Source organism: Pagrus pagrus (genome assembly GCF_965226575.1).
Source record: "Pagrus pagrus genome assembly, chromosome: 19".
NCBI lineage: Eukaryota > Metazoa > Chordata > Actinopteri > Spariformes > Sparidae > Pagrus > Pagrus pagrus.
Genome location: NC_140203.1, coordinates 16,678,036 through 16,691,918, shown reverse-complemented (window position 1 = coordinate 16,691,918; position 13,883 = coordinate 16,678,036).

The window sequence follows — 13,883 nt, the reverse complement described above, 5'->3', positions numbered from 1 at the left end:
TCTGGACTAACTGTGGTCACATGAATGTGTGTTTGGAGTACTCAGTGTTGCGGCTGTGTGGGCTGAGTGTGTAATTATTTAGTGTCATTGAAAACAAGCCCGGGCTTGAAGACAGATGAAGGTAACATGACAGCTTGCAGACACCAACTGGGAGCTGCTCTCCATCACTGATGTTATATAAGCGTGGTTTCTCTTGTAATGGTCACTGCTGTTCATTGGGAATGCAAACCACGTCATGTCAATCACAGCATGCACACTCACTTAGAGTCGGCCTCATGAGCAGACTGGCTGGCAGAGGATTATACAGTATACATGTGTTTCTTAGGGAAGAGGAATCAGAAAACTTATGTCACCTAATCCCCAAAAATGTTCACCAGCTCAGATACTAATAATTCGGAGATCAAAGTTAACAGGATGTCAGGCCTGTCGAGTCTCAGTAGACTCTCTCTCTCTCACTCACTCACACACACACACACACACACACACACACACACACACACACACACACACAAGGCTGGAGGTTTAGTTTCAGAGGAGCATTAAGTCAGAGGTTCTTCAAAAAAAGACAGAAATATAGTTTGTGAATTGTGAAATGTCATTTGTGATATTTTACATTTTAACCGAGGAAATTTTCACCGGCAGGAAATTTGGGTACATTTTTTAATCAGGAAACAAAAGTTGCAATATGTAAGAAAACATTAACATCAATAATATTGTAGCGCTGACGTTAGCATGCTAACCAGCTAGCCCCAGCCCGTTCCAGGCCTAAGCTCCCTCACTAGCGGTGTGAACACAAACACTCCCCCAGTGCTCCAAGCCTTATTCTGAATGAGTGAATATTTGCTACGATTGATAAGAAATCAGGAAATAAATACGCTTTTATAAAGTTATTTGTTTTGGTTGTAGGAAAGACTGCAGTATCTGTCACTTGACACGCGTAACGTGACGTGTGAAATGAGACCGTCCCAGTTTCACACCCGTGGCCTATTTGTTTTAGTTGTTTAATGTTGCTGGATTTCTTTGAGAAGGGAGAACGAGGAGAGCGCCTCCTCTCAGGCCCTGTACACACTTGGTCTGAACATCCTTCCCGAATGATCCGATCACAAGTGGACGGCTCTAAGTACAGGTGTGGATGCCCCCGAGACACATTGAGGACACGTTTGAGGCTGTTCAGACCTGGTGTCAACAAGCGTTCTGAGTGATCTGATCAAACGTAGACAGCTCAGTACAGGTGTGACTTGACTTTCGACAAGAAAAAAGACTTGAGACATTTTCACACATCCGCCGTGTTCTACAACTACGAGGCCATTAGCTAATTGTTTTCCCTCAATAACTTGATAATTATTGCTTATTGATAATAAGTTAGTGTGTAATATAACCTACGATCTTAACATGCTTTGCTCAGTATTGGCCATGAGGTGATAGTACCACAGTCATTTTATCATTTTTATGATAAAGTCTATTCTTATGTTACAGAACACAAACACAGAAGCCCTGAACTAAATTATTTCCTCTGTTTCTCCATGATAACAACTTACATTTTATTTGTTTTCTCAAGGTCTCAAGTTATTTATGTCATGACCACGAAATAACAAATGTTTTCCCAAGATAAGATATTTTTTCATGAGAAAACCACAAGATTAATAAGGAGTGGATTATCTCTCACACACAGACACACACACACAAACACACACACAGGCTTTAAAGGTTAATTTATCTCTTTATCTCAAGATTACAAAGCTCATTTTCTGGAGATAGAGATAAATTAATCTGTTATCACGAGAAAATGATTGTAATTAACTCACGTTTTCGAGAGAACGGCATCTAAAATACACCTATGGCCACAATGGGCATCCGTACAAAACTACAGGTGTTCTTAGTGTCCAAATAACTAAATTAAGTTTTTAACTCAGAATGTGTTCCACATGGTAAAGTGAGGTTCTGCTCATAACTAATTCATTAGTAGTTTGACACAAATGTACCCACACGGGATCTCCTCAGGCATTAATAAGTGTTTTTTGATAACTAATAAAAAGTCAATGTGCTACTTATATGAATGCTAATAAGCAACTGGTTAATAGTTAATGTGCTCCCTAATGTAAAGCGTTACTGGAATGTGTCACCATGCTTTCAGACTTTTCTTCAGAGTCTAATGAAAAGAAGAAATACTGTGCAAGTGTTTATTATTAATACACCAACCATCTGCGGTTAGACGTCATGATATGATGATAAATTATGTGCATATTCACTGAAAACTGTCCTCCGCAGCAGTTTGTTTTGCACGGGCCAAATTTCGTGCAAACACACAATGAACACCACAACCTGACACTTTACTTTCAGTTACATTATTCACTGAAGTAATGACCTAATCGCACACAGGAACAAATACAGCCTGTGCATGTCTCTGCAGGTGTTTGTGTCAATGTTTGTTCCTTTATTCTGCCCAAAGGCTGCGGATGAACCACCGCCACAATAGCTCAGACCCAAAACTTCCTTCTTTTTTGAGGTAAAATTAAGTTTAAAGGTTTAAAAAGTCACTCAATCGCTATTTTCTGCCGACAGCAGCAGTTCTCCTTCCCTCCTCTTGACACACTCGAGTGGTATTAATTAACTGGCGTGCCACCAGGAGAGCACCTGCACCCACGGGCGAATGCAGCAGAGATATAGCTCTATGTCCTCTGTAGAAAGATACCATTAACAAACCAATTAGATGTGTTTAATTTAGTAACACTGCAATGTTAACGAAATTAGAAATATATCATTTTAAAAAATACTATTCCACTGAATATTCTGAAATAGTGCCATCATCCACGGAGCCTCCTCTATAGTTGACACATGGCACTCTCGCTGCTTGAGCCTCCAGATGGGCCAGGCAGAACCAATCAATCACTCCGTAACTAAAATATGTGTGGAGTGGAGGAGCCGCCTGCACAGTTGAGAACTTGCAGCGGGGTGGTTTACAGGCAGAGAGCGTACAGAGAGAAGAGAAACAAATGGACAAAAAGTGACAGATTAATACAAAAGATACACAGGGTTAGAAACAGACACAATGAAGACTGGCAGCCAGCGTATAAAACCACCAACAAATACAGAAAAAGACAGAGAGATGTAGAGATAGAAGGAAAAAATGAAATGCCATCTCCAGAGAGACAGTGCCAAAGATAAAGAGGCAATTTAGCAGTAAGTACATAATCCACAGAGGAGATAGGAGACTTTTTCTACACAGTAGCTGTTCAAAGGACTATTCTGTTTAACATGGGGCATTTTTTATTGTTTTGAACATCATTTCTTTCAATTATAAAAACAATATCATCGAATAAATAACTGCTCCGATCTGGCAAAAGGACAACAGCGCCACTCTTAGGTCAGACGAGATGATCAGACAGGTTATAAACAAGCCTTTCAGTCAGATTATCTAAACATTTGTTTTTTCAAGCCTGGTCCTGGAGGCACCCCTCATCTGATTCAAATGATTAGCTCATCATTAAGCTCTGCCGAGCCTGATAACGAACCATTCGTTTGGCTCAGGTGTGTTGGGGCACAGAAACGTCTAACACATGCACCAGGACCAGGATCAAAACACACTGATCTGGAACATTGTGTTTGAAGGTAAAAATCATGTAATAATCTGTCATTGCACAGAAGTTGAAGCAGGAATTTGGTCCTGGTCTTAATAACTGACTTTTTGTTTTCTCTTTCAAATTCGATCATCTGAATGCTCATGTTTGTGACTTCTTTTAATTAACCCCGTCACAGTCGCATATCTCAGGGAACCTAAATTATTTTTAAATGCACAGTTTGTAATTTCTGCCGCAAGGAGTGTTGTTGTCTTCATCATTAAACAACCACCATTGCTGATGAAACGCTATCTACATGACTCAGGCAGAAATGTTCCCCGACGAGGTGATTTATTAAAGTTTTATGCAAATTGTGTTCAGTCACTCTCTGACTCTCTCGTGGAAGTTAAAGTGACAGGCGACCAGATGAAATGCACTGTTACCTTGAATAAGATTATGGATTTCTCTGGAGGAAAGTACACAACAACCAAATACACAACAAAATTATACAAACATGTTTTAAATTATATCTTAAAACTGTGAAAATGAGACTCAAGTTGTGGTAAATAAAGAGATAAGCTTTAAAGCAACATTATGTGGTAATTTGAGTGCAACACAACTGCAAATACAAATCCCAGGTTTGTGTCACAATTTTTCAGATGTAATGGATCGTTACACGCTTACGACAAACAAAATTCAGCACATCCTGACAATGTCATGCCTTAAAAACTCAGCAGTAACGTAACCTGAACCTGAGACAATAACACCTGGCTGTAACATGCTAACGGCTAAACCTCTGTCAAAATGGGCTGGCTCATCATCAGAGGGAAAACCAGAGGACATTTTCCCCCCCCTAAAATATGACCCAGTTTCACCAAAATCAGTAAAAGTTGTACTGTGTGTGATGTTATGCCTTAAAGCGTAACGCACTGTGATGCTATCCGCTTGCTGAATTTACATTAGAAACAAGCAACAGGGGGGTGGAGTGGCTGAGACAGAAGCCATTCAGCCATGATTTCGAAGCCGTTATATTAAGGTAAAAAAAAGTGACATAATGTTGCGATTTCTGAATAGAAGTCTGGTGTAGAATGCTGTGTCGAGATCCTGCTGTTCAGACAGACAGACCTTTGACAAGATGCTACTACAAGAAAAGGGCTACGCAAAATCAATCAGCTCTGTACAGCAGTGTGATGAGAGCGTTTGTGTGTGTGTGTGTGTGTGTGTGTGTGTGTGTGTGTGTGTGTGTGTGTGTGTGTGTGTGTGTGTGTGTGTGCGTGAGACAGAGAGTGAGAGCTTACCTCAGACAGGGGAGGCTAATTCTCTGCAGTGATATGAATTCTTAACCATGCTCTCTATCAGACACTCTCACACTCTCTTTGTGCCACTGGTAACTTGGCTTATTTGTGTGTGTGTGTGTGTGTGTGTGTGTGTGTGTGTGTGCAATGAGCTCTGAGGATAGCCCTCCACAGACCAGGAGGTGGTGGTCATAGGAGAGAGCAGCAGCTGTTGTTGTGCTGTCCATTTTGCATTTCGCCTGTCCTCGCGCACACATCAAAGAGCTCAGAGCGGGACCCCGGAAACTGGCACAGGTGCAGAATACACAACACGGACATCCAAAACACCTGACTTGTAACAGCGTTTGAGCTGTGGTAGACGCTCGGCGCAGGGAGAAGGGATGAAGGAGTGTGTGAAGAAGACAAATTGTAAGAAATGCGGTAAGTTGAAGGTAAAACCTCTGTGGGATTTACATGGATAAAAACACATGAACTATCCCTCTAACGCTCTTACACCCTCTGCGAGCATGACTAAACTGAGGCGGATAAGAGCGTGTTCAGTCACAGCGCCTGCATGTGCACTACGAATATGTAAATGTATTTAAGTGTGAGATATTGCTGGTCCTTTTCTCTAACCGGAAATGACACGTGAAGGCCTCTGCACCCATTATCAGTGGCAGGAGGTTCCTGTAGGCTGGGCAGAGCCAATCAATCAGCCCGAAGTGAACCGCACCGAGGCTGAAATATTCACCCCCAGAGCAATTTCCTGCAAAACTCACATATAAGCGTTTCGTGGGATGTTTGAGAGGATGTGGTGGGATGTTAACTGCGACTACACCATCTGTTGGGGTGGCAAATGGCTTAGCAGATTTCTAAACACGTATCAAAGGATGATTTTTTTTTAAGCAACTATATTTGTATCACTTATTCAGATGATTTAAGATAAGGAAAGGAATTTTACATGCTCACAGCAGAGAGGTCCTGGGTTTGAATTCTCGAGTTGGGTTGTGTTTCGTGTGGGTTTCCTCCAGATGCTGCACTTTTCTCCCCAGTCCGGACGCATTCAGGTGTTTGCTGGGTTAGCAGAAAAACTGTCGCCTTAGACTTTATTATGGCCCAACCCATCCATATCTTTCAAATTGTGATAAAGTTTGAGGTAGTACTTTTTCTGCTACTCCATATAATTTTGCTCCTTCAGAAATATTTTGTTAGCGTGGCAAGGGCGCTGACAACGCCCCCTGGGGGTTCGCTCCCCAGGAAATACAACAATCCCCTTTATACTGCAGTATATTGGAAACGAATGAGGCAAATAGACTCATTACTCATGTAAGATGTGAGTTAGAAAGGACACTTAGGGCACTTTATCATGTTTCAATCACCATAGGGGCATCGATGAGGGCACTTTCACAGCATGTTTTCAAATATAGGGGCAAGCTAAAACCTAGAGTGACCCTTAAAGGTGCAATACGTAAGGATTTTAGTTGACATGTTGATGTATCGTGTTGCAGAGATATCTATTGACGTTCGCATGTGAACCGGTCAGACAGTCTGACACCAACACTCTCCCCCCTGCTTTGAGCTCCAAGTTCAGGCAGAGTCAGCTAATATGAGCTAGCTGTACAGTTACCTGAGCTTACAAGCTAATAGTAGCTATAGTTAGCAGCACTTAGCGGTTTCTCTGGTGATATGCTGCCCTGGCCAAGTCGTACGTATTGCATCTTGAAAGCTGCCAGTCCAACACAAATCAAACAATCACTTGTGGAGAGGCAGCCTGCACTGAGGAGTGTCTTTACTCACCATAGGTGCAACACAGCAAGCCTCATAACAGAAATGGTACGGTCTATATTCATGTCCCAGTGCTCTGAACTCACATGGATCAGGTGGATGGACCTCGCTATGGGTGGGACCTCCCAACAATATGGCGCTCAGCTTCACTGAAAGAAAACAAACCAACAATAAAAAAACAACCCAGTGGGTTCGACAGTCGGCCAAACACTAATAAGCTCCATAAACCATACAGAGCAGAAAACAGCAGTAGTTAAACTGGAGGTCAACCACCTCTGGTATGGAGCATCACAAGGTATCACTCGGAGAAAGGTGGGCGGGAGAACCACAGGGCTTTAATACACAAGGGTCAGACGATATAGCATGCAGGTCAGGTCAGAGCTGCAAGGACACCCAAATCCAATCAAATCAAAAGCAACAAGCAGAGGCAGGAGCACAGAGGAGCTAATCAAGACCAACAGGTGCCTTATATAACCTGAGTCTGATCACTGGGGCTGCGTTCACAAACCCTACACAACACTGTGTTCACTTACACAGAGGAACCCAACACAAATAATGAACTCGCCTAAATTAAGGAAGCCACATCAGGATTGCAACCAAACCACAGTCACACATCTCACCTCCTCCGGTGTTTTTCATGTTTTAGGTGTTACCAACACACCTGATTCCAATGAATGGCTCGTTACCAGGCTGATCATTCCAATCAGGTGTGTTGGAGCAGGGAAACGTCTAACACATGCAGCACAAGGGGCGACCAGGACATGACTGAAAAACACTCTCATGTGCACACTTGCACCCTCCATTTTCTGCATGATTTTTATTGTTATTATTGATGTCGTTGTTAATATATGTATTTTGTTACAATTAGTTTGCATCACCTTCATGCAATATGACTTAAAACTATTAAAAAAGATAATAACTTAATGCACAGTCTATTTGTTGGTGCTGTGCTGCCCTCTGCTGGAGATGAAATATAACTTTCTGACAGCCGCTGTCAAACCAGCCGGACGTTGATCAATGTGGAGAGGCTGTGAGGTCAGGCCCAGCATGATCCTACTTATTGAATTCATTTAAAGGGAAGAAATACAGTGTGTGCTGTGGTATTTCAAATATTTTGAGGCAGTTAATAATGAAAAGAGTCAATGAAAACACACATTGTTACAGCTGCCTCTGTGTAACCTTCTGCAACCATCGATTGAGACGTCTCAGAGCAGCAGAAGGTCAAGACATAATGACTCGTGCTCAGGCGGGTTGAAGTCCCTTCAGTGTTTCCCTCATTCATTCCTTCTGATTTCACCTGAGCCAACTGAAGCACAAGAACCAGCAGGGGTCTCACCTCTGATCTCTCTCCTAAAATATTCATGTGGGCTTCTGTTCAGAGGCTTCGACTCTGCCTCCCCCGGGTGCTCCTTAGACCCTCTGTCAGTTAGTGTTAGATCTACAGCAGCTTGAGTTTCCGACCAGTCAAAAAGTTTTATCACTGATAAATATATTCTGCTTCAAAACTTCTGAAATAAACTTATTTAAACTCTGTATGCTCACTTTGAAGGCCTCCCCCTCTTCATTATTGCCTCTTCCCCAGATGGAGGAACGTCCTGTCAATTTCCTCCTACCTTTTTATCTTTAGCTTCCCCTTCCCGTCTCGAGTGGTTTGCCTCTCCTTTTGTTCGCTCTCTCAAGGGCTTCTTCCTCATGCCTCTTCACTTTCCCTTCTGCCTTCGCTTTCACACGCCCTTCTCTTTGTCTTGCCTATTTTCCTTTCTTCCTCCTCTAATTTTTCAGTTTAATCGTTTCATTAATTTTCTCTCTTTCCATCAATTCCTTTTCAATTTCCTTTAATTTGTCACGCTTTTCGCACTAAAAGTCGAACAGTCATTATTCCCTCTGCATGAAAATCTTTCCCTTCCCCCTTTGACGTGTAACATGTCCTTGATCAGACATTTGCAGCCCTTACAGTATATTTACTTTCATTGCTTTGTAGATGACCAGAGCTGGAATAAATGTCATTCATCACACCCCTAAAAGAACACCTCTCTGTGCTAAACTAGTAGGAGTGCAGGTAAGAAATTGGATAAATGTAAATATGTCTTTGTTTCCTTTGTAATAATTGAGTACTTCTTTGCCAGTGGCATAACCTTCGTCCTAATGTTATTTTCGCTCCAGTAAAATAGCATTATGTGTTCTTAAAGCGCCTTCAGTCACTTTGCGTTATTACATTAGGTGCAGAAAAGCTAATTTTCCAGAATGCATGTGTCAGCGTGCTCAGCAGACCGGGACTCTGCAGAAAGTGCTGCTGTAATCCATCCTATTCTGTTATTTCATATAGTACGGTCCAAAGACCGCCAGTTCAAATACTTCTATTTTACATTTGTTCTGAATTAAATACTATTATTGTCATTACAAATGATCCTATCAGCTTAACAATGTGAGTGAAGAGTTGTCAATGAATGTCTGACTATCTTTGTTGTTTTCCTATTTGGCTTCACAGCGTGCACTCCAGCTGGCATGGACTCCACAAGTTTGTGTAAAACCTGATGAGTCATGTTAACCCAGCAGGACTTGACAGTTTTCCACAAAGCTTCACTGAAAAATGACTCTCAGAATAAAATGGTATTTGGTATGCCCCCCATTTGCTTTAATGATAGCATGTACTCGAGCTGGCATGGACTCCACAAGTTTGTGATTATCCTTGTGTTGCTCAAACACTAAATTCAGGCCACTGTTAATGGACAACTGTTGAGGCTGAAGAAGTTTTGCACTAGACATCTACACATGGCAGATATACTGTACATGTATGCTCAAAAAATGTGAGTCAGAGTGGAAAGAACAGTTAGTGTACAGTTATTTGAGTTTTTAAAGGTGCAACACTTAAGTTTTTTGATTACACAGTCCCATATTCTTGAACTTCAGGGCCTCTACATGGGCAGTGTGCTGTTAAGGTTCTCTCACCACCATAACTCAAAATACTAGCCTGTTTACATATACAAATGTGAGCATCTGGCTTAAAAATACACCTGAAACTTGTGGTAGCTTTTGCAAAGTTTGTTTAAAGGCCTGTAAAAAGTTGCACATTGCACCTTTAAGGAGAGATCCTGTAGGTGGCAGCATTGGCAAATAAGAGCTTAGGTGAAACTTTATTGATTCTGAACATTACTCCTCATCTCTACAGTTGTGGGACAATGTTAATGTGAATGCAAGCACGGTCGTGTTTAACAGGCTTAATGCTCATAATGATTATAATCTTAGTTTAATACTAACATTTGCTAATCAGCACTAACATATTGTCATTTGTTTTGCACGTTTTTACTCATAAACCAATTTAAATATTATTTTCTTTTAACTATAACAATAATGATTCATGATTAGTGTTCTTTCCACCCCGCTCCTCGGCCTTCAGGTCAGAGGTCAGGCACTCTGGGCTGGTTTGTCACCCTCAGCCTCCTCTGTTGCTCTTCTTTCAGAGCACTTATAGTAAACCTGGGCCATTTGTTCAGCTCCTCCTCCACCTTCATCACCTTCCTCCACTGAAGCCTCTCTGTCTCCAGCTGGTGATTTCTTATCTCAAGGGCTTTTTGTTCATTTGCCCTCCTCCTCCTCCTCCTCCTCCTCCTCCTCCTCCTCCTCCACCACCTCTTCTTCCTCCTCCTCCTCCTCCTCTCTCTGTCCTTTCCTTCAGCCTCATCTTCGCCTCTCTTTCCTTCTTGAACTTCTCCCATGCAGCTCTTTGTCTGCGCTCCATCTCCAGTGATTTCAGCTCTTCATACATTCCTCTCCTCTGGGGTCATTTTTATCAGGTGTTTCACCGTTTCATTTTAGTAAGCAGGGAACTGTCTTGTCTTTCAATCATCTTCGTTTGTCAATAAGCTCTTCCTCTATTCGTCTGCTCGTGTAGGTTGAGGTTCTCTAGTGCTTTCCACTCGGTAGGTTTGAGGTGAATGATGTGTGCAGACAGGATGTTCTCCTACTTGTAATGTGATGTAATGTACAAGCCACGTCTTCAGCATGGTGACAGGCCGAGGCAGTTCAAATTCAATCAGGAAACAATAAAGGACTGTATGTCTGTGAGCTAGACCGCTTTTTTCAAGTCATAGATCAATTCACCAGGAACATTTCCCACGTTCAACTTATCTTCAGTTTTGTTTTTTTATGATCCACAATCAAATCTTGTATCTTTCCATCCCAACCCCTGATGTGTCTTTCGTAGAGTTACACTGCTAGCGTGGCTAAAACTAGAATGTCTTTATAATGACATTTTAATCGTGACAGAAGGGGTCAAAATATGTGGTTTGACCATTTATTTTGTGGAACATTGAAAAAGTAGCAATGCAGCTTTATTATCACACATTCATCATACGTTTACTGGAGGTTCCTTAGAGGAGCTGCCATGTTATTGACACATCTGTATTTTATCTCTGGCTATTGTCTTTTATTTTGAAGCACTCTGTGACATCAGCTCAAAAAAAGGGGACGTTAAGAAACTGACTACATGTTAGGTAACATGGTTGCAAAAATGTTCACTTGGACTCCATATAAACACAGTTAAACAGTATAAAACTGTGTTGTCCTTTAAGGTCAGTTTGTTTATTCAGTTTATTCAGTCATGAAAACAAAGAGTTAGTTTATTTAGTTTGTTTAGGCATTATAAAAATATCAGTCAATGAAAGATCTGTCTCTTCTGATTAAAATGTCTTCCCCCAGAACTACATAGTGCACCTTTAATGCATCGATGCCGCTCCACTGTTCGCTCTTCTCTTATCAGTTGTGTATCTCTGGTTGGCACTGCGGTTCTGGTTTGTAAGATGCTGGAGGTGTTGTTTTTGCAGGAATGAAGATATTGTGAATTCCCCTCCCCGCACAAACACACACACCTCTCTTTCCCTAGAAATGCCATCCCTCACTAGGGGAGTACCTAGTAGCGTTCAGCTACTGAAAGAGGGCAAAGGACTATTCATGCAACCCACTCAGTCACCCACTACATCCAGGTGGTGAACAGATCACAAGAGCCACATCTCGGCACTAACACCACCAGGGTCGAGCGCTGCATCTTCCAGCTGCAGCTTCTAGGCTCACTTGTCGAAACTGTTGAAACCACAGCATTTCCTGTGCCATGAGATATTTTTACTGCAGCAGAACTGATGCATTACAGAAACAAGACACAAAGTTCACAGTTCACTCTACTGTTAGATTCGCTGTCAACCTGTGAGGCAACCTAAAAGTCACATTAAACACAGCATTTACCACACTGCCAATTTTCACTATAACACAATGAGCGTACGCACATGTCGGCAATGCTTTTGTTGTTTTCTACACGAACCTGACTTTGTAGCGTATAGCTGCAGTGGTGACACATGCCGCAGGCAGGAACAGATTGAATTCCATCTCCCAGCCTGAAGTTGATTCAAGCAGAGGAGAAATGTTTCAACACGCCTTCAGTCGCAGCTGAAAGGCCTCATAAAGGCAGCGGGCTGCTCTGTCTGAGAGTGCTGTGGAATCAGGAGAGGTGGATCAGTGTGTTCAGGTATGGCAATACTGTACAGTATGTACATCATCTCACACAGTGATCCCAACATACAGTCAACATTATTTTCAAATTTAAAGGGAGAGTTCACCCCCACAATCAAAAATCATGTTTTGTCTCCTACATGTAGAGCTATATGTCAGTATAGATTGTTTTGTTTGAGTTGCTGAGTTTTGGAGATATCAGCTGTAGAGACGTCTGCCTTCTCTCCAGTATAATGGACCTAGATGACACTCAGCTTGTGGTGCTCAAAGCCCCCAAAAATACATTTGAAAAACTCAACAGCAGTGTCTTTTTCCGTAAATCATGACCTGGTAACTCGAGGGTCTGGTAACGGGGTCATTACTTCTGTAAAAACACATTGCTGTTGAGCATTTCGTAGCAAAAAAAAGGGCAAAAGTGAGAAAACGCTGGTCTGGATCACTTCCCAAATCTGACCAGCTCCAGTTCCTAAAGTGTGATGAATCATTAGGGTCAAACACATCTCGGTGTCGGAGCTAAGATAAACACATTTCCATATATGCATGAAGGCAATTTAGCAGAACAAATGTGTTTCCATACAGACATTTGAGCATTCTGCCCATCCTGAGGCCAAAATCACCCCCTGAGAGAGTCTGTGCATGTTATATAAATAGATTTTGGGCATCTGGTGTGGCGCCTGTCGGCCTTGTAAATAAAGAAACACACACATGATTTTTTTGTTTGAATTTTTCTTTTAAATTTTGACTCAATTATTAGATTTTTAGATAGAATTTTAGCTAAGGTAGCCTTTGTCCCACCACTGAATATCTTTCAAGAATGAAGATTGATTCACTGACAGTGCACAGTATACCCTGTTGTCCTCACTCTCCATTGAAGCTGTATGGTTAATGTGATTAAAAATTCAGACCCCTATGATTACAACAATTGGAAGTACATGACATTTTATACCCTTTTCTCCCAAATTAGGTCTGTTTTTATTGGGCTTGTTTGGAAACTTTGAGATCTCTGCTCGAATTTTAAATGAAGTTAAATGGCACTCATTGAGGATTAACTTCACGGGGCTTTAAACTTTGAACATTGTCCTCTAAAGTCCATACTGCCCTTCTACTCTTCCCTTCCTCCCAACAGCCTTTCATGTGAACGGGCCGCTAACTGCTGGCTCCATCAGAGGGCCCGTTCTCCTCCCAGAGTACAGGAGGCAGCATGAAGAGGCGGGGGGTGGTGGGCCAGGACCAAATGGCCTCGTAGGATTAGCAGCATTGTCCGCCATTGTCAAGGCTACACCCCGACTCCAATCACCTCTGTAATCTCCAGACTTGTTTTCAATACGCAACCAAATGCTGCCAGGAAGGGACCTGATGTGTCTGCTCTTCCATCCCCCCGGGGCGCTTTGAAATTCTGCTCACTGTCCTCTAAAGTAGAGACTTTATCACAAGCCCAGCACATACTGTATGACTTCTCATGGTCAAGTCTCAGGTAGATGATTATGTCTTTGGGTGGTATCTAGAAAATCATAGAAGCCGTTATTGTGATTGATCCTAAACATATTTACAAAGGTTACTCACATCGACAACCTAACAGAACAGAGTTAGTAGACACACTAATGTTTCAGATATGTTTATGTTCCCATATGATGGATCTTCACTCATGTCTCCCCAAAGAATAAAATGTCTTTCATTGCAACTTTTGCACAATTGTCTCTGTTGTGAATGAAAAGCTTTGCAGTTCTGCATATATACAGAGAGACTTTCAATGACTGGTGTACAT